We start from the raw sequence: 22,831 nt of genomic DNA, 5'->3' as shown, positions 1-22,831 counted from the left end.
TTTGGATTACAGTAATATTTGGAATTGAAACACACAACAATTCAAAGAGGATAGCGCTACGAAAAGTCAGTATGAACAACAACCCCCGACAAAGTGTATATCTAGTGTCATTGAATACATACCTGACGGCACATTCGAAAAGATTTACGACAAGTATTATTGCCATGGATCAAACTCTACAGTAAATTACAAACACGATTAAAGTGCTTTAAAATTAAGCTCATTGCAAGGTAATTTTGGATTACATCAGTAACAAAATCAACGTGCGCCAGACAAGGGCAACAGAGAGTTAAAATTAAAAGTATAAAACTATACGTAATGAACAGTTTGATAGGAAAAGAGAATATTTTTTATCTTTCACTACTAGCGCATGCAAATATGGGCCCAGGAAGCCGCGAGACTTGTTGAGATTGAAATTTCAAACCGTGTATTGTATTCATAAACAAACCTAAGGCTGCATACGACAAGGCTGAGCGACATTTTACTATCTTCGTCACACATAAAGAGTGTGTTGAAGACGTAAATAATTATACTGCACAAGAGACTTTGGTGCAAGACAATGTGTGCAACAGTGATCAAAGCCATTTTTATTATTGAGTATCTTCATCGTTTACAATATCTCACAGAGGATAAATACACACATGTGGCATGCTGTAATCTGTTCATAGCTCTACCGACACTTATATAATATTATACAATAAGAGCTCTATTTCCGGTGCATCGCTGATTTCGTATGTCTCAAATGTGCCAAAGCTCAGACGAATTTATACAATCGTTAGTTCAATATCAAGCTGCACCCTGTGGTCTACAATTACCTTTCAGCATCGATCTACAAGTCTATGTTGCAATATGCTTGACAAAAAGTAGACTCAGGGCTAGAAAATTTTGTAGTTCCTGCTGACTTCGCCGAACATATTTCTGTGAAACTGATGTAAAAACATTAAAAGACTGTGTTACATATTTTTGGTATATTTTGTCTTATGATGATCGTATCTTGTATGACACTTTTCACACACACAGCTGAGATTTTGATTAGAGTGGAGTTCCAGTTCACCTGCAGGTCAGAGGCTACAGCTCCCCTAAGCCCCTCCCAGTACCCAGTCCTTGGTACGGCATAGAATCAGTCATATTGCAATTTGATAAAGTCATTAGTGTAACATTTACCTAGGATTGTTACCATGCAGAGGTGATGCTGACTGCGAGTCAGTTGCGGTGAACAAATGTACATTCTGTACAATGTCTCTGTGCTTTGACCACTTCCTTGACAATCCACATCTGCATTTTGAGAATTAACTGGATCTTGCACACTCGCAACTCAATGTAGACGGGGAATGAATTTAAAATTCTTCAGTATTGTATAATTTTACTGGTATCATGTTTAAGTTCTATGTTTATTTTAGTCCTTATAATAAAGATATTTTTCGGTGGAAAACAATAAATATTTGCCTTGTTTCTAAAAAAGAACACACGCAAACTTGAACAGTAAAGACCGGATGAAATGTTCTACAGTAACTAATTTTAGGTCGCTAAATCCAGTAGTGATAGTCGTTTCCATGTAAATTCAAGTAGTCAAGCAGTAGCGGAGCCACCTCAAGGAGTATGGGCCAATTTTCTAGACAAGGTGTGAGAAGAAACGGGAAAAAATATCAATGTAGTAAATATGATTAACGATTGATTCTACAATATGTAGAAGCTCATGTTAATGTCCTACGTTTATCACAGTGTGCGAACTCATTGAAAATCTTGTGTGAAAATGGTAATAGAAGAAAGTGTCAAAATAATGCGATATATTGTAGTACATAAGAAACCCGACACTTTATCCTTGAATGAAATCTGGATATGTAATACAACAGTGTTGCTAACTTCGTAAAGTATAAAAGAGGTAATAAACTTACAGTATACGCAAAAGAAAAGCAAACTTTCAACCAGACAAAATAAGCGGAGTTGAATCAGCACTCACAGGAAGAAAGAGTGGTGTTACTGGTGTCCATGTAATACGCTGCATCTGATGACCATTGCCATCTTTTTGTATGGATATTAAGAGTAACAGAGAAGTACTCCATCCCGTAACTTCTTTCCCTTTATATGATATAGATACTTCTGTAGCATTATAATGCACTGAATTGGAATATGCTGTTAAGAATTGAAAGCACGTCTCGTATTTTTAAGGTTGCTATTATCCTCTCATAATAATTCCAACAGACTATCAACTTTGTTAATATCATAAATTGCTCTGTTACGTATATCGCTCCCGTAAAGTTTAATAATTTATTTATTTATTTTCTTTTCCCTTAAATTTACTGATAATATTATTCTTGTTATTTCAGTTTCCGTTGGAGGTGTTTTGGGGTTATTTATTGGAGCAAGCTTCATGAGCTTAGTTGAAGTGATTTATTTCTTAATTCTAAAGCCTATAATCCTGGTCTGCAAATAAATCTCAAATAAAAGGGATATATTTATTGAATCAAGCTTCATGAGCTTTGTTGATGTCATTTATTTCTTAAAGATTAGAATCTTGGTATGCAAATAAACCTCAGATGAAAAAGGATATATTTCATTTGTGTTAACTTTAGATTATTTGAACTGAGTATATTATTACATATGGATTTAGAGAAATCAATCACCCTTCACAAATTAGGAAAAATATTTTATAATGCAATATGAAATATCCTAATACGATCTTACAGTGACGTGACTGAATTTAAAGATTGACATTATGCAGAAGTGAAATGACAAGGAAAGAAAGTAAGCGAAGTAAAACTGAAATATAAATTCTAAAGCAAACGTTTATACTTCTAATGCACCGCATAAGTTCATTAATAGAAATCGTAATGAAGTTTCATAAGTGATGAAGAAACTATGATTACTCATTTTCATTATTTCTTAGATGATTATACATACATGTTAAATGACATCTGGACATGGAGAATTGCGTAGTTTTAATAGCACTTGTAATATTGCAACATACAGTAGGTAAGGAGTATATTCAAGTTCCATATATAGGTACTCTGAGCTAGGCAAGTGTATTGTTAAATCACTTGAAGCAAAAGAGCAAATAACTAGCTAACGTGCATAAAAATAGTCGTTCATTTTCACAATCGTGTCCTCAGTCAGAATATAAGCTTTTTCATTGATGCAGAGTCCGTCAGTTATATATAATCTAAGAAAAGAAAACTTCATAATAGTTGATAGTAATTGACTTTATTATCCATTAGATATGTAATATATCTATAAATATATGTGTATATGTGTCTGTCTGTGTCATCACTATTTTGGCATTGAAAGAGGGTGAACTAGAGCTGCCAAATTTGGTACGATTTTCACTAAATCTTATTGTGTAAAATCTGTTTTTTTTTAATTCGGCTCAAAGAAATCAGTCTTAAGGCGTAAAAATATATGGGAAAACGAATGCACGCTTCTCGTGATTTCTAAGAACATAATGCGTATATACATCTCCATTGTCATAACAATGGTGGAATGCTTATGTACATAAGAGTAGAGGATGAATACTTATGAATGAAGTAAGACATTTATGTCCTCTATTTTAATCGGTGTTCGGAATTAAGAGTCTGCAAAGACAGGACTTTCCTCTTTTTAATCGTGATTCTGAATTAAGGTCCGACAACAGGTGTCTGTAGCTAGTGCTACAGTAAAAACAGAATATAAAATTTTTGCACACCCCCACATAGTGAAGTTGTTAAAAGTGGTTATAGTTTTTTAGCCTTCAACCTTGAATTACCACTCTACAATAGATTTCCGTGTCAAATGTCAAATGCCAAGTATGCAACATCCATTTAGTTTCACGATCATACCTCGTACATAAGATGACCCACAAGAGGATCAGCATCATATTGCAGTTTGTAATAATTCAAGTTCGAAAACGATAAGTAAGGAACAGCTACTATATTATATATATATTTTTGATGGACTCTGCAAGCGCAACGTTACCTCTAACTTGTCAAACCATGAACGAAATTGGTAAGTTTACATCAACAAACAAATACTTGCATTAACATAGTGTGTTATATTTCTGATATGTATTTAGTCGATTATTTCACGTACTATAAGCTAACGTAAGATCTACAAGAAGTTTTTCGTTGTTTTTTTGAAAGTGAAAATCATTATCAAATGATGCATATCTTGTTGTTTTCTGTGCCTATAAAGATTGAACATTGTGGTTATAACAGCCAATTGCCATTACTAATTGAATGTATTACTAGATTTCGAGTAGTATTCAGATCATTTGCTGCAGCTAACATACATTTAATAAAAGAGGAACGTAACACTAAGTAAAGTTTCAGAATATTATAGTTGGTATAATTATAAGATGACTATTCCCTAAGGATAGTATCGAGCACCAACATTAAAATCGAGCTTTATGTGACTATATTTACACTTCAAACTGGAATGATTGTAATTATATTCATTTTTTATCTCCAAATAGAAAATTAAATGGAAACTGAACTACTAAAACCTCGGTGTGCAAACGGATCTTAGGTCAAGAAAGTTGTTTTTGAACATCAGCTGAGATTATTCAACAAAGTAATTATTAAATGTGTTTGTCATGACAAAGAATCCAATGGAAAAGTGAAATAAGAACATTCAATGGCAACACAACCTAACTTAAGTGCGTACTTCATGCTTGCAAATGTTCGCAAAATTACGAAATTTCACATTTTCGGAACACATTTGACTCAATATTTTTTGAAAAGGTCATAAAATTCAATTTGACTATTCTTATATCGGACTTCGTTACATCTGTATTGCGTCTTTGGGTTGAATGAGTCTCCTACAGGTAGATTTACATTTTACCTTTATCTTTCAAGATTTTTTCTAATGTCACTATCGCTGAATAATTCCTCAAATCTTAGATATTCTATTTCTCTTATCATTATTCTCTCTCCCTTCCTTCAACAATGTGGCCAATTGATCTAAGAAGTATAGTTTCCTTAATTTCATGTTTCTTAATTTTATGTAACTACCTTGCTGGTAGATGTTTATGCTTTTCCTTCATTACATAATCTACACATGTATATTAACATTCACAATTTTAAATTGTTTCTTCCATTCTAGTTTCTTGTGCCTAAAACTATTGCTTTACTATATGCTCTCAATGTTATCTTACTACAGTCTCAAATTTCCTTTCGTTCAGCTTAACTGGGATTGCTTTATCATACAAAAACTACTGTTTTTATGTCGCTTTTTCTTTTCGCTTCTATTCAATTGCTATGATCTTATTATATTATTTCTTGTTTCTCTTTCATTCATACTAAATACCTTAAGTGATCTACTCTTTTAAACTATGTTCATTTCAAATCTGCTCAGATGTATTGATCATCATTACCAAAACTTATACCATATATTGCATTTCTCTCCTCGTTTATAAGTGTTTCCTTACAGTTCTTTCGTACATTTTGCTTTAGTTCTCAGTTTCTAATAAACATTCAGTACAATTATCATTATATAGAGCATACATCATGGCACTTTCTCTTCTATTTTTTCTACTATCTCTGCATGAATTTCGTATTGAACAAAAGTAATTGAAGTTCATAATTAGTACAGTTTCACATTGTTTAATGTTACCTTGTTTTACATTTACCCATGTTGACCTTCGAAACAACTCAAGTATTTCCTCTTTATATTTATCTTAATAATATTCTTTTCCGAATGATTTTATATTTATTTCATTTTATATTTTGCCAAATGCCTTTTCCATGTATATGAAAATACCAGACGAAGATACAAAGTGTTTCCTAACAAAACGTAGGTTCCCTTGTTTTATTTCTCATAGACTAAGTTATACTTCAGCTTCTCAAGTCATATCTTTGTATGTCTTTCCTTCAAGTGTACCTGTTGTATATAAAGTTTGGTAATGTCTCCGTAATTCTTGCAAGCTAGAGATCTTAATTTCGCTTGCGAATTACTAGAATATAAGTTATGCTCTGGTCTATAAAGTCTATAAGATTTCTTGTATTGCAGGGGAATTTAATAAATAGGTTCTATAGTACATTGATTACACCTGTTTTCTTCATCGCGTATAAGACATTTGAGAATTTTTGTCTAGAAATATCATTTAATGGTTATTGATTTGATTTCCTTGTTTATTTCTTAAGTTTTGCAAACCATTTTTATTTCTATCTTTCCTTCGAGTTTAATGTTACGTCTTCTGCCATTTGAAACCTTTCTTTATTTTATAAAAACAACTTAAATAACAGTTAAGGTAGTGGTACAAAAAGACAATTGCGTAGTATTTTACAAAATTCGAATACATAGGTTCATTTAAAGTAAAGGTACCAATAATATGTTGACACATATTATTCATATTAAAATTAGTCTATGTAACGATTCATCAGACACCAAAAAGAAAATAAATATTTTATTTATTTATTTATTTATACATATTTCTGTGCATTTCCGGCATCTACGATCGTAAGTTACTGATATATGAAAGATTACATCCCTCGGTAGGCACACTATCCCGGGAAGGTTGAAGGAGGAAACAATGAAGATGGAACAAAGGAACAGAGAAGGAAGGAAACGTCCTGGTACTTGTATTCTAAGTATCAGCCAGGTATTTGCTTTGCGTGAATTAGGACAATAACGAAAATTTACCCAAGATGACTGGGACGATAACGTTGTGAAATATTCTAGACCAAGTGTTGAAGCCGATAGTCTACTGTTGGACCGTTCACACCAAAAGTCAGAGCGTTAGGGACTACGAAAAGCGGAACAACGAAAAGTAAATACAAATGCATTGTTGTTATTGTAGTTTCACAGAGATTCGATGAAACAAAAAGGGGTATGACAATCGGGACAAATACCAGACAAAATGGCTACACATATAAGTTACATGTCTGTAACTTTGAGCTAAATCAACTAATTTTAATTTAATTCATCTTGCCGCAGATGGTTCATAACTATTTTTAAATTACTCGAAACCTTTCCTTAATTTATCACTTCTCTTAAAAGACAGTGTTAATTAGTTTGTTAGATTAGACTTCAGTGTCCCTTCATCACCGAAGCATAAAACGCGTAATCATGCAGCTTCAAGCAGGATCCAAATCACAAGAGCATATCCGTAAATCTATCACGGATCCCCGTGGTTGAAGAAGCTTATGCCATATAGACACAAGGTATTGTAAAGGAAACTTAAGATGTTACTTTGTATATGTTAGTATATTATATTAAGATTACTAATATTTAACAACTTCAGTACGTGTAGCTTCATTATCTATATTAAATCGAAATTAACACAGAGTGATTTAAGTAGTGCACGTATTTTGTTAAATAGATGTGTTGTGTATTGTTATAATATCCTGAATATATGATTCATCTTAAAATAGGTTATCTTGAAACTTAAAAATAATACACGTGTTCTTTTCCAGAGAGTATGCAAGTTTTAAGAGTTATATATTGTTATTAAATATTAATTGAAAAACGATAATGTAAAAATAATAATTTCTTAAGTTTAAGTTATTAATGAGACATATGGTCATTTGGGGCAATACCGATACCCTAAGGACATTTGCACTACTACAAGAATGAAACAAATTATTAAAGTAACGGATTAGAGCCCATGGTTAAGTATACTATTTCAATTACTTGACAGATGCATGTTACACAAAAGCAATATGTGGGTATGGAGCCACAATTGAAATGAACTATGAAGAAGTGTCCGACTTTCCCAGCTCTATGGGTAAGACCGACAGGTTTTTGGGGTAATACTGACATCATCATTAAAACCTTACGTATTATGATAATGTCATTACTAATTTCACAAAGCACATTACTGTTCGCAAAGTAGTTCATGGACTTTAAACAAACACGAGAATCTATAAGATATGGAATGTAGGATACCTTTATTTACAGCTACAAAAAATTGTAAAAATGTGACTGAGTTACAAATGACGGAAATAATAATCACAAAATTTGTTAAGTTACCAGAAATATTTGAAACAAGAATTTATTTTAGAGAATAATATGCGAAATGTGAGCTACTGTAGAGAACACAAAAATTCTGTACTTCATAAAAAAAGCATTTCTTAATATTTGTTAATCGTATGTTTTCCAAATTAAGGTTATAGATAAAAATATTAATGTTACTTTCATATACTGGAAACAGCAAACATTATACTCATATTTATCCAAGATTTCACATTTTAACACACAAAGAAGGGATCGTCTGGATGAAGAATGCAGTTCTCTTTAAACCGCTGAATATATTTTGTGCACCGAACCCAATCAGCGGAATTGTTTTTGCCATAACGCCAACCTCGGAAAAAACACAATAATTTTATTTTGTTGATTTTTGTTACTGCGTGTAGGAACCTTTTTATGTATCTGTTCATTGTTTCATGTGACTACCTTTTGATTTTTCTATTTCACCATTTTCTGTGCAGATGTTAAAAGTTTGGCACTATTGTCCTTCGTTTTACATTACCACATCTTATGTTCTTGGGCGAATCCAGTAATATAATTAACTTTTCTTCTAGTGTACGTTCGTTTTCTTCAGCAAATGTTATATATTCACCAACTATCATGTAACATATCCGAGGTACTTCAAACACTCTTGAAGCAAGCAACTAGCATTGCATTCTTTAAGAACTCAATAGCTAGTGACATTTTTTTTTCAAATTCCAGTAGCATCTCATGCAATGGAAAAAGGATGCAGACGTCCTATTATCTATATGTTAATACTAATGTAGTATTTTTGATATATAATTTTTAAAAATCGCAACGAAAGGGAGAAAAAGCATATGTCGAAAGTGCTCCCAAATCTGAGTGTCGGAAGTGCCCCGAATGCATATGTTGCACTTAACTATATTTTATGCAAGTTAGATACACTGCAGACTGATGAGCGTACTACATGTGATTGCACCACTTTCAGCCGTATGGTGTCCACCATGAGTACTGACCAATACAACTTCTACTTTCGAACAAGAGCTTAACAAAACATACTCAAATTTTGCAATGACCCCTAACTTCACACATATCTCTCACACCTTACCTTATAAGCTTTGACCTTTCAGGTCAAATTATTCTACCTATGTTTAAACTTTTACAGTTATACATTCCATACAACCCACAATTCCACTTAGTAGTATTAAGCCAACATCTTTTCTTGCAGGTAGAATTGACATTATTGTAAGCTTAGAAGTGTCGGTATTCTCCAACTGTCGGTGCTGCCTAGAATGACTATATTAAATCTAGGAATACTAATTCTCACCCTCTAGTTTAGCAAGTAACTACAACATATTGCGTATCTTGCTTTCCTTATTATATAATATCAATACAAATTATTATATGCATTTTTGAAACATCTTTGAGAAATATTTTAAATACATAGAGAAAAAATTGAGGGTAAACTTCTTTATGAAAATCAAGGGAAAATTTTAAGTATATATTAAGTCATAAATGAGTATTTAATGATGCTCAAAATATACACTGGAGTATATGCTACCATGAAATACTTGGATGGCTTTAGAAACGTTTTCATAAATAATTGATAAAACTGATGACCTGAATATATATTAACAGAGAAAGATAACAAACAGGTTACTTCTTTTTCTAGAACATTCATGAATATTTTTAACGTAGAGGCTCTCATAAGAAAAGGCTTACCCTTGATGTTCAACTCAAAATAAATTCTTAAGTGAGGCTAATACATATTGATAGATTCCATTAACGACACATCTATTGTTAACGAAATTGATTTATGACACATTGACAAACGTGGAGAAGAATTCTATTCTTTTATCTCCTGAAAAGTTAACAAATATGAGATACTGAGATGCGTCGTTATGTCAGCACACCTACGATTTCTTTACGTCAACAGTTTCAAGCCGCTCGCACTTAACAGTATACCTTTGAAACGATCTAGTAACACATATGCATATATATATATATATATATATATATATATATATATATATATATATATATATATATATATATATATATATAAATCCAAGTGCTGAAATACATTCATATTAAGAATTTAAAATGTAGTCAAAGTTGTAGAAACTCCAGTGTATACTTTCATGTAAAAAATAAGTACAAAATGAATTATGCATTTAAAAGAATATTACATGTATTTAAACAATTAGATGTTAGTATGTAATCGACCATAGGAAATAAAGTGTAATCTTTGCATATAAATTTTATTCAAAACTTTCCTTGATGTCTTTAATTATTACAATTTCAGTCTTCAGTGTCATTTTTATCATTAATTATATATATATATATATATATATATATATATATATATATATGGCTTATTAGATTACGAGATGTGGCAATTAAATAACAAGACTGCCCACCTCCTGTTGCGCATGATCGTGGAGGCAGGTAGTTAATGATGTGTTGTTGATCTTCAACCTTCATGAACAGCCACTGTTTGCTTAATGATTCGGAAGCCGATGGAATGCTGTGCAACGTTAAAAGAGGTGTATGATGGTAATGCTATGTCACGTGCGCAAATTTTCGAATGGCACAAACGATTTTTAGAATGTTGGTTGAAGATGATGAACGACCCGGCTGCCCTTTTAGTTCAAGAACGGACGAAATTGTGCAAAAAATTAATGAACTTGTGCAGGAAGACGGACGTCTGAGCATTAGGATAATCGCAGACATGACGAACAATAACAAAGAGACAGTAAGACAAATTTTGCATGACAATTTAAACATGAGAAAGTTTGAGCAAAAATTGTCCCGTAAAACCTCTCTCATCAACAAACAGACATTTGAAAGGCCATTTGCTGTGACGTCATGGAAAGACTCAAAACAGAACCAGAATTACTAACACGTCTCATCGCATGTGACTAAACATGGATTTTCCAGTATGGCCCGAGGCTAAGGGTCAATCAATGCACTGGAAGAATCCAACAACGCCAAAAATGAAAAAAGCACGAATGAGCAAGTCCAAATCGAAGACAATGCTCATCTTTTTTTCGACATAATCATGACTGAATGGGTGCCTCAGGGTCAAACGGTGAATCGGACCTACTACAAAGAAGTCCTAATCAAGCTGAGGGAAAGAATGAGGAAGAACAGAAAGATAGAAGAACGACTGATGGATCCTCAATCAAGGCAAAGAGCCTGAACATAATGCCCTTTTTGTGAAGCAGTTTATAATAGCCAAGCGCATTCCTGTGCTCGACCACCCTCCGTATTCCCCAGACCTGTCTCCCTTGACCTTTATTTATTCTCAAAAGTGAAAGATGCATTGAAGGGAACACATTTTCAGTCTGTGGAAGAGATGAAATGAAAAGCGGCAGAGTTGTAGAACAGTGTGACGTCTGATGACCTACGATAATTGCTTTGAACAATGGAAGGCACGTATGCAGCAGTGTATGGATAGGGGAGGGAAGTATAGTGAAGGGTATAACAGTCAATTGTAACTTTTTCTTGCAATACATTACCTTTATGACACCAGTCTCATTGTTTACGAGTAATTGCCACACCCTTACATGGGATGAAATTAGACAAGCAAATATACCTTCCGAGAAATCACTCATTCTTTTTTTATTCAACCACATGAAAATCGAACTTGAGTTAGAAATTCTATAAACAAATTAAATCCATTGATTCTGAAACAAAGTTACTCTGTACCTGTCTACGCAGGCATAGTTAATTGGTTGACCGTAAACAATGTTCATCTGTGTTATTCACTGCAGATAAAAGTAATTTCAGTCCCGGTGTAAGTATTTTTTCGGATTAAAACAAAATATGATTGTAGTTTGGATCTTTAATAGTAAGTGTCATATTGCATAGTTTCGGTGTTGAAAAGAATCACCGTGAAATTCTAACCATTAACAATGTTTATTATTGAATTGTATAGTGTAATTACGTATGTTTATTTAAACATTGATAAATGTTTATTGTGCTCGTAGAGTCATTTTAACAATTTATAGTTTCTCCCTTATTATGAATCACATACCACTAAATTGGTGTTTAAGATGTAACACTTGGGTGAACTTGGGGTTGAACTATCTCTGGGATCTTGATTTGAATTTCAGAATACGTTTCTCCTTTAAACCATCGTCCCGTTTTCGAAACGGTAGAAACAAAAAAAAATGAAACGAAATCTTTGAGTTTTACGTCCCACGATTATGCCGGTTAGGCTAAAGGAGACGGTGATGATGAGTAATGAATGAAATGGTGGAATGAAGAAAAAGGGAGAAAACGGGAGAACCCCGAGAAAACCCACGCACGCGGTGTTTGTCCACCACAAAGTTCACTGGGGATCGAACCCGGGACCCCAAGCACCAGAGGTGAACGCTCTAAATCTGAGACACCGCGGTCCCAACGGTAGAAACAATCTCTCGCCTCATGGGCAAGTCTATGTTTCCGTAAATGCGTAATATTTTTTGTACGCATCGAATTTAAATAATTTTACAATGGCCTGATTTTCCGCTCACAAATTGAGAAGTTTTTTCTAGTAGATAACTCGTACTTCTATTTAAGTCGGCGTTCCAAAACATCTCAAAGGTGTTCTATAGAATGCAAATCAGGAGTCTGTGCAAGCCAGTCTATTACAGGGATTTTATGGTCGTGTAGCTACTCCCCAACAGGCTGTGCAGTGTGAGCAGGTGCTCGATCGTGTTGGAAGATGCAATCTCCATCCCCGAATTGCTCTTCAACAGTGGGAAGCAAGAAGGTGCTTAAAACATCAATGTAGGCCTGCGCTGTGAGAGTGCAACGCAAAACAAGGGATTCAAGCCCCCTCTAAGGAAAACAGGACCACACTATAACACCACCACCTCCAAATATTACTGTCGGCACTACACACTGACAGATAGCGCTCACCGAGCATTCGCCATATCCACACACTGCCATCGGATCTGCACATTGTGTACCGTGATTCGTCACTCCACACAACATTTTCTCACTGCTCAATCATCCCATGTTTACGCTCCTTACACCAAGCGAGGCGTCGTTTCGCATTTACCTGCGTGATGTGCGCCTTATAAACAGTCGCTCGACCATGAAATCCAAGTTGTCTCACCTCATATTTAACTGTCATGGTACTTGGAGTGTATCCTGATGCATTATGATATTCCTGAGTGATGGTTTGGATAGATGTCTGGCTATTACACTTTACGACCCTTTTCAACTGTCGGCGGTCTCTGTCAGTCAACAAACGAGGTCGGCCTGTACGCTTTTGTGCTGTATCTGTCCCTTCACGTTTCCATTTCACTATCACATCAGACACAGTGGACCTAGGGATGTTTGGGAGTGTGGAGTCTCGCGTACAGACTTCTGACACAAGTGACACCCAATTACCTGACCACGTTCGAAGTCCGTGAGTTCCGCGGAGCTCCACATTCTGCTTCCTCACGATGTCTACTGAGGTCGCTAATAATGAGTACCTGGCAGTCGGTGGCATCACAATGCACGTAATATGAAAAACGTATGGTTTTGGTGGTGTCCGGATAATTTTGATCGCATAGTGTACATATAAAACAATTTCTCAAGATATACAAGGAAAATCCACCATTCTACCTTGCAATAGGAATGGACGTTTCAATTTTTAAAGTGTGATTGAAAAATAATATTAAAATTGATGTGTTAGTGTTAATAAGCATTAACATAAAAATTTTACAATACATTATCATTGATGAAAGAGAAGAATGCACGTAACATACGATCATTAGAAAAAAAATGGAAAATGTCCACCTCGTTCTCTATGAAAAAGATCAAACTCGCTGTTCCATGTTGACGTCGGAACAAATAATTCTTCATTGATTACAATTTTACAGAGATCAGTAATTTAGTTTAAGCAGTATGTGCTTACTTACTTCTTGATGTATGTTTCCCAGGCGATTTTTGATATGCAGTCATCAAATACAAAAATTGGAAGCATATGGAAAGGAAATTAATTTCTACCTACATGTTTCCTTCTGTTGCCAATACTCTTTCTCTTGAAGTTTCAATCACCTTTTTTAATCGAAAATTTTCAACCGTTGAGTCTGAGAAGCAAACTAACAATTTATTCATGTCTGAAATTATTACGAACTGTGGGATCAAACTATACACTAGTATAATATGATATGTTATACTCCTATATGGTGTACTAAATCATATTCGTCCAACTATCTAGCTAGGAAACTATCTAACATGTGTTCATTTGTGACAAAATTATATTACCAAAAATAATATGAATCGAAGACAAAAGAACTATTTTAGTTACCTAATTACTTGATAACAACGTTTTGCTAATTGGATATTGATAATCACAAGAAATAAAGTAAATTTAATTTTTTAATGTACACATATGCCAACTTCTAAATATATACCTCCGTAATGAAGTAAAATCAACAACGGAGATAATCATAGTGTAGAAGACCTCGAACGAAAGGAAATATTTCAAGTCAAGATATGATGTGAAATACCTCCTTTCAAATATTTAAACTCCTGAAAACGATAGAAAATAAGCTTGTGAAACCCATATCTCCATATCTGGAATTTGTGAACCCTATCGTAAAGGGCCAAAGAATTACACACGGACTAGTATACATTCCATCTAAATATTCAGGTTTCAGAGACATGCAATTAGTGCACAACGAATAAAATAGAGGAAGTTAAAGGACGAGAAGAAACTATTAGGTACTAATGAAACATATATGACAATATTTATGTACGTGCCATTTAAAATCGTGATCAAAAACGACTAATACTATTATTTTCAGGACTTACGCAACCACATAATATTTTGACTTAATGATAACTCCTTCATAATAAAATAAAATCGTTTTTTTTGATATTAAAATGTAATTTGATAAAAGTGAATAATGCATTCAATTATGCTGGTTTGAAACTCCTAAATTCCTAGACGATATTTGCTGCCACTGCTCCTGTGTACTCCATTTTCTTCCACTTGGATCTCTAAATTATGTTTCCTGTGTTCCATGCTACAGTGACAAGTCTCAAATTCGGCTACGAGCCTGTGGAAGTACCTCGTCAGAAAACAGGTTCGAGTCTAGTTCACTGGAGCTACCGATAGTTTTGCCTCTTTAGTAATGTACTCTGGTAACTTTGAGATACAAATATAATTAAATCATTTCCTTACAAATATCATAGAAAGTGTGAACTTTTTGTTCAAGAGAATTCGTTTATTTCAAAACTGTGTGTGTAACAACATAAATCAAGAAGGTATTCAAAGTGTAACTGAATAAAAAGACGAAGATAGTGCTGTCATCTGCTGACAACCTTTAAAACAACACTTCCCAGGTGAATAAATATTTACGGTTGTTTAGGTTGTCATTGTTGGGGACTACCAATAAACAAGCTGTATTTTTCCATCTGCGCCGGAAAACCGTGGGATCCGGTCGGACTTCAGCTGTCCTAAATACGTTTTGGTTCCTGTACGTTCTTAATGACGAAAACAGAGAAAACAGAGAAAATGTATGCACGTAATGAAGCCTGGGGTCTGTAGGGATTCTAAGTGAGAGTCATAAGTTCATTATGATGCCAACCTTTTAAAGATTACGTTAACGCCAACCTTGGGTCCAATCAATAGTATTGTGATTAGATCCTTTTTATTAGATTTTATTTTTATTATATTGTTAAATACAGTTACTTTTATTTACTGTAGTATAGTTAAAATAAAACACATACACACTATATACCCTATACACTATACACTACACCCTATACCCTATTTTTTAGGCTCATCTCTTGCGTCAATGAAAAGAAGACGGGCATTTCATGATACGTTCTGATTTATTAAACAAGCATCATATAAAAGCAAATTTTAGGAACAGCTTATCTCACGAGCTTGGTGTTTGTCTATGAGTTGGTGCACTTGGCTCCAAACATAGCACCTTATATGGCCAGGAATCAGGGAAATTCCCCGCGTACTCTCTGCATTCCTTATGACTGTATTTTCGATTTGGTCTCTCAAGTTTGAATTTTCGGGAAATTTTCTCTCTACCTATGCTTTGTTACATACCCAGAAGCTAGTTGGTGAGACGATTTATTCCCGCATTTAGCTGCGAGAGAGCAGAATGTTACTAGCTTCCTGCTCCCAGCTACCCTGTGTTCCTGTGCTGAAGTGCGCTCCCAATCTCGTTGCCAAAGTATCAGTGAGTTGAGCATTACATTAAGAAAATGTTTACAGTTTGTGAATATCTCAATGTTACTTAATATAAGCAGTGCTTCATGTAGGAAAGGCATCAGTCCTGGCCAAGAAACTAATGGAAGTCTTAGCATCGCTTGGAACTTTTGCTTGAAGAAGAGGACTTGTGAATTCCTCCATCTCACCCGATCATATCGGCGAGTACGACTGCGGATTCAGTGAGTGACTCTGTAATTAATTCGAAAAGGCTGCGCAGTAAGTGTTATATGAGATTTTTAACCACATGAAAAAAATCATTTCACGTGAAATACATCAAAACGTTTAATACACGAGTACAGTATCAAACTTATATATTATCGTTAGTCTGCGCATGCACGTAAATTTTGAAAGTTGTCATTTTAGCGTATGTAATATTTAATTGCATGTATTAATTTTCTTGATTAGTTTATTAAAATTTTAATATGTAATTTCCGGTAGGTTGCCAAACATTCGTTTACACTAATATACGGCACTTGCTTCTAAAATCCACCTACCCCAGCTGCTGAAGAGAGTAGGCACGAGCGTGACGTAAGAGCGTTGTTGTAATAGCTGGGAAAGAGAGAGATAGAGAGAAACAAAAGAAAGAGAAATAATGAGTGAAGAATATAAGCCTAGTCAAAGTGGTTACTATACCGAACCAAACTTGTTCATAGATGTTCAAGGCAGCTCATCAGGGAGGCAAGGTTGGTCGCTCGTCTCCCCCTAAGAGAAAATCGTACTTATGAATATCGAAAAGCCCAATAGAATTTTTACATAACTAATAGCAACATTTGAAACTATATTTGAAACCTCGCTTATATTTGCCCCCCTTCGGAAACCACAACACGGGCGCCCTTGTACATGTCAATAAGAATGAGTCACAACCAACCAGGAACACAACACACGAGGTGTAATTGAAACGTTTTAAGACTGGACTTGCAATTTAAAGATTGCAGTACTTACAGGTTGTTGTGACGGATCTCCTTTAAAGTAGTCTCCAACGGTATTTCCATTTCTGGAAGCATTCCTGAAAATTATTTTCATTGATGGTATTCTCTCCGTATTTGCTTGAATGTCCTCAATTGAAACAAATCTCTTTCCTTTCAATGACCATTTTAAATTAGGAGAGAGGTATACGTCGACCAGAGTCAAATCTGCGGAACAAGAGGGTTACGGAAGCACAGAAATGTTGAATTTGGGCAAAAATTCCTGGATCGAGAACGCACATTGAGCTGGAGCATTGTCGTGGAAGAGAATTCAATTATTTTCTTTCCAGAGGCCAGGCCTTTCCCGCTGCACATTTTCGCTCATACGCTGATGGACACTTTTGTAGCATTTCTGATTGACCGTCTGCCCCTTAGTGGCAAATACATGGTACACGATACCCTTAAAATCGAAAAATACACGAACATTGTCTTCACATTCCACTACTTTCACGTGCTATCTTTAGTCTTGGTGAATCTGGGTTCTTCCACTGAGAATATTTGGCATTTGGTTCTAGGTCATATCGATAAACCCATGATTCATAACCTGTTATTACCCTATTCAAGAAATATGAATCCATTTCGACTCGATTAAACAGTTTTTGGTACACTTCCAGTCTGTGTTGTTTCTGCACGTGTGATAACATTTTGGAATGAATTTCGCGGACACTTGACGCATGTTCAAATCATTAGTTAAAATTAACTGAACCACATAAAAATTAAATTCAGGTCTTCGGCCATCTCCCTAATTGCAAGTCTACGGTTCAAGCGGAACAAATCGCCAACTTTCGCAATATTTTCGTTCGTTTTCGATGTTAAATGCCGGCCAGAACTGGGGTCATCCTATATTGAATCGCGGCCATCTTCGAATCTTTGAAACCAGACAAATACGTTTGACCGGCTCAGACATATGTCTCCAAAAGCTGTTTTTAAGAGTTCGTAAGTCCCCGAAGCAGATCTCCCAATTTTAGAACAAAATGTCACACAAAATGCGTTGTTTCAATTTTTGATCCATTTTGCGCACATAAAAATCCGCCAAGACATACACACACACGCCCGCACACAACTGCTTGCTACACCGTACTTAATAAACATATGCCGATGCATGTTTCAACATGTGTCAAGGACACACCAAGCCATCGCTTCCATGCTAACGGGCGATATATATGTGTGTATTTTCTAATCGCTCGCAGCTTTCAACCATTTCCATGCGGATGTCTCTTTAGAACTCTCCCATTGCACTTACAACTGCTCTCCTCTGAAGAAACAATTCTTCCGTGAGATCGGTGGTTGTGAAATATATCTCTATGCTGATATTTCTTACCTTATTTAACTATGGCTTTAGAAGTCATTTCACCAGGTCTTGATTGTTGCCTCGATCATGCCCTATTTGCTGACCAAGATATAGGCCTACTTCTTCTTTGAATGAATATGATGTTTCAGCATCGCACACTCAGTAATTCTTTATACTGTACTTTCCGTGTATATTTGAAATGTAAACATGAAAGAAACTTCCATGTGTAGATACCAGGTGACTATCCACAGTCAAGAAATTTCCAATCTCGACAAGTTTCAGAAATTCAGAACGAATATTTGCCAGAGTTGACACAATGAAGATATCTTCTCAGTTTTCAGTTTCTCTTAACGAGTTTGAATGTTATCAAATCAACCAAAGCTAAGAAGACAGTTGAAATGATTCAGCGACATTGCTTGTAATATTGGATGACTATTTTCACTTGACCACAATTCACTCAAGCTTTCTTGTGCTGATTTTTGCAATAGATCCAAAATACTTTAGTCTATGAACACATATATTTCAGTTTCGGCTTTGCTTTCAAGTTGATAACTTTCTGAGTTCTGCTCCTTAACTTTATGAACATAGATTCAAGCTTAATTTCCCGCGCAATTAGATTTCCTTATTCTGAAGTTAGAAAAACTTTGAAGGAACTACATTCATTCTGAATACTTAATTACTTACTCCACTTCAAGAATAAAAATTAGCAAAATATGTCATAACTTAGAGTTCGACAATTACTTCTATCTGGAAAAAAGTAGTTGTTTCATGAGAGCTAACAGTTATAATCCGGTTGGTGATTATAAAGTACATGTTACTCTGTCAAACAAAACACCCTCTCTGTCAAACCGTAGAGAAGAATGAGACAAAGGTGGGGAAGAGAAATGGTATTTTGCGCTTGCTATAATGAGAGGGCAATATCTCTAAATTCTTTAAGATTAGATAGATGTTATTGAAACTAAAGGCACTGGATTTTTGATGCTAGATACCCGTTAGGGAGGATTTTTAGAAAATAAACGTGCAACTTGTAGTGTCACGTATATTTATATGACTTGTGTGAAGTGATATTTTCTCTATCATTTAGAACAGAAATGATAGTATATTTGTGCCACTTTCCCCGTTACTATAAAAATAACCAAGAAAGTTCTGTCTCCTTTTGTAGAGGTATGTGTTCAATTGGCCATCACCTCGTGAGTTCAGTGCGAATAAAGATAAAGCGAAGGTCAGTTGGTGGTATGGGTATATCCATCATACTACCTGATCATGCCAGTTCAATTACACTGTGAACTTGCGTAAAGACAGAGTGAACATGGAACCTCGAAAGACCGTCATAATGGTGCGTGTTCTGTACGAGTTCAAATTTAGGTTAAACGCCGCTTCAGCAGGGCGAAAGATACACCATACCTCTTTTGTGTATAAAGAGACATGCGGAAAGTACAGCGATGGTTTAACAAGGACCGTGACGGAACACTCGAAAACGCACCACATGCCGGACGACCAACTCAAATACAAATTCAAGATATTCAGGCAGCATTTGAGGTGAAAAGTAGCCAGACATGTGATTAGCTAGGACTACAACTTAGAAAGAATGTCGGCAACACCTCTATCAACTTAGGAACACCACAGGTTTTGTCGGTGGGTTCCACATGATTTGACTCCGGGTCAGAAGGTAACGCGAGCAGAAACGACTGTTTCTTTTCTGTCTCGTTTGAGGAAGGAGCTATTTCTGGACTGTGTGTTTACGTTTGATGAGAAGTAGATCCCATACAAACCTCTACGGTGCCGTCATCATTGGTTAGAATCCCATGAACCGGTTCCGAACCAGCAATTTACCAGAAGATCCTCCTGTATGGACTGCTCGCGGGATCGTGCATCGGAAAATGCTACCAGCTGGTCCGACCATCAATGCAACTATATACTGTCAGCAGTTGAGCAGTGTTAAAGAATAACTCAATACTCTGGAGCCAGCACTTATGAATCTCAAAGGAGCCTCTTGCTACGGGACAACGCTAAGCCCCACGAGGTTTATAATGGCCCGAGACACTATTCTACTCCTTAGATGGGAAATTATTGCTTCCGCTATACTCCCCGGACATTACACCGTTCGATTATCAGATGTTCCATTCCGTGGACAATCACGTTGGAGGACGCTGGTTAAAATTCCTAGTAGATGTGCAAAATGCAGTTGATACCTTCTTCACTTCACGGCCCACCACGTTCTACCGCGATGAAATCCATGGCCTTCCAGAACGTTGGTAGAAAGGCGTCGATACTGGAGGGGACCATTTTTGATCTTTCAGGTTCGTCTTAGGTGATATATCTATGATGGAACCTGGTGAGTGACAAAGGAACACAACATTCTTGGTTACCTTTGTAGAGTTATTAGAGCCCACTTGAAATGTTTACAGAGTACCACTTCGATCTATTACCGTTTTTACCCCTTAGCGATCACTTTTACACCTAAAACGTTAAAAGAGGAGATGATGATGCTATTTAAAATATATATATATATATATTTCATGAAATTGCTTCTTTCATATCTAATGGTTCTTGCTCTATATATGTGAATATTGAAATCGAAAATAGTTCTATTACTTCTTGTTTTTGTAGATATTTAAGGGTGAAACTAAGAAACAATTAATTGATTACAGCAAACCAATTTTCTCGACGACCGTTTATACACTATAGAGATCACTGTCAAAACCAAAAATGGTAGATGATTTGTTACTTTGGGTTTCAATAGAAAAATTAGAGTGGCTATAGAATATATTCTTTGGTTACTTAATAGATAGCGGCAAGCGGGTTCCAGCTATCTATTACAGTTTTGCACTATAACGATCGAAGTCAAAACCAGAATCGTACCTATTCTTAGAACACTATATCGCTTTCAAGAAATAGTTTCTCGCTATCGCTAATTGTTTTCTCTTTGTAGATCAATAATTGAAACGAAAGTACAAGTATCAACGATAAAACTGAAATGGCTATTTTTCAATCACTTTCGGTTTAAATATTGGCTGCCAAACATACTGGGTTTCTTACTTTTGACAATCTACATTCTAACAAAATTTGCTTATGATTGTTGAAGTAGTTCTACAGAATTTTTGCCTCCGGAAAGAAGAGGGCAGAGTTATAAAGGTAAAAGTAAAACAAAGTAACAAAATTTTAATACAACGTGTTTCTTCCTTAATGCGATTATGTGCTTTCGGCTAGCTGTGAACTCCCAGGCTCTCCATTTCCTCGATCTATGGCCTCTCATGTTTCTTATCCCTTACACATCTGCTTAAATGCTTCTGAGATATGGCCAACTTATTATAACAATTGCAACTTACACCTTTTCTCCCTTCTCTTCTAAGCGAAACGAAGATGAAACATGGATATACGTCTTGAAATAATATGGCTCTACATTTAAGATATTCTAAGATACAGTAATATTATTCTACCAAATGTAACCCGACCCATTTTTCTTCCCTGAAACTGAAACAGATATTGGATTATTTTAAATTTAAATCCGAAAAAAACAATTCATGCCGCTAAACTTAACGGGTTTCGAGAGAAGTCAATATCTTTTTAATATTTTCCTCCTCATCGTTTTTATCCCCCTTTTCCTTACCTTTTAGGGGAAATATTAAAAAACGCGGAAATTATTTTTATTATTTTAAATGGTAATATAAATATAAAGTTTTATTATTTTAATTTAACGAATTTTAATTTAACATATGGCCATCCAAAGATAACAATTGTAACTCGCATGTTTTCCTTTTCTCGTCTGTTTCTCTGTTATAACTCAAATATCACGAAATATTTACTTTCTCATATGCGTACAAGACACTGCAAGACGTGTATATTATTTTAAACGAGAAGTTCATGCATACATACAAGAATTTTATGCCTTTAACATTCAGAGATTCCGGGATGTGGGCATTTCAAGATAATAATTGGCACCCCTCTTTCCCTATCTTCCCAATAAAATTCCAAAGCACTTTACTAGCGGCATCTAACATTACAAATAATATGCCATGCTTAAAGTTTTTAGCTTAATGGCTTTGACCTGGGGATTGGCCAATCATTAAGAACTTTTCTATGAGAAGAAATTCGAGACCATAATAACGCAGTCTTATTCTCTCAGTGTGTTATATATCTCTCTACTTTGATTTATAGCTTATTTTTTTGGATGGAGCAGGCAGTATGTACATTATACGAGGCAATTCACACATATTTCGTGCATTTATAAATTATTCTTCTTATATTGGAATAATTGAGACAATAAGCAGTCTAGAGGCTAAGTCCAACAGAATCTCGGCCACCTCCTAATAAACCACGTCTTTCAGCAAGGTGAATTGTGGCAATCCGATACTCACGTGAGGAAACCTTCGGTTCAGTGTGAAAGCTTCCATAAGAACGAGCACTCTATTCAGTGGAATGCGTTTTGCTAATTTTTCCTCAAGGTGAAAGTACCTA

This window comes from Thermobia domestica, chromosome 5 (assembly GCF_964235325.1).
Source record: "Thermobia domestica chromosome 5, izTheDome1.hap1.1, whole genome shotgun sequence".
In the NCBI taxonomy this organism is placed as follows: domain Eukaryota; kingdom Metazoa; phylum Arthropoda; class Insecta; order Zygentoma; family Lepismatidae; genus Thermobia; species Thermobia domestica.
Note: the sequence above shows the minus strand (reverse complement) of the source record.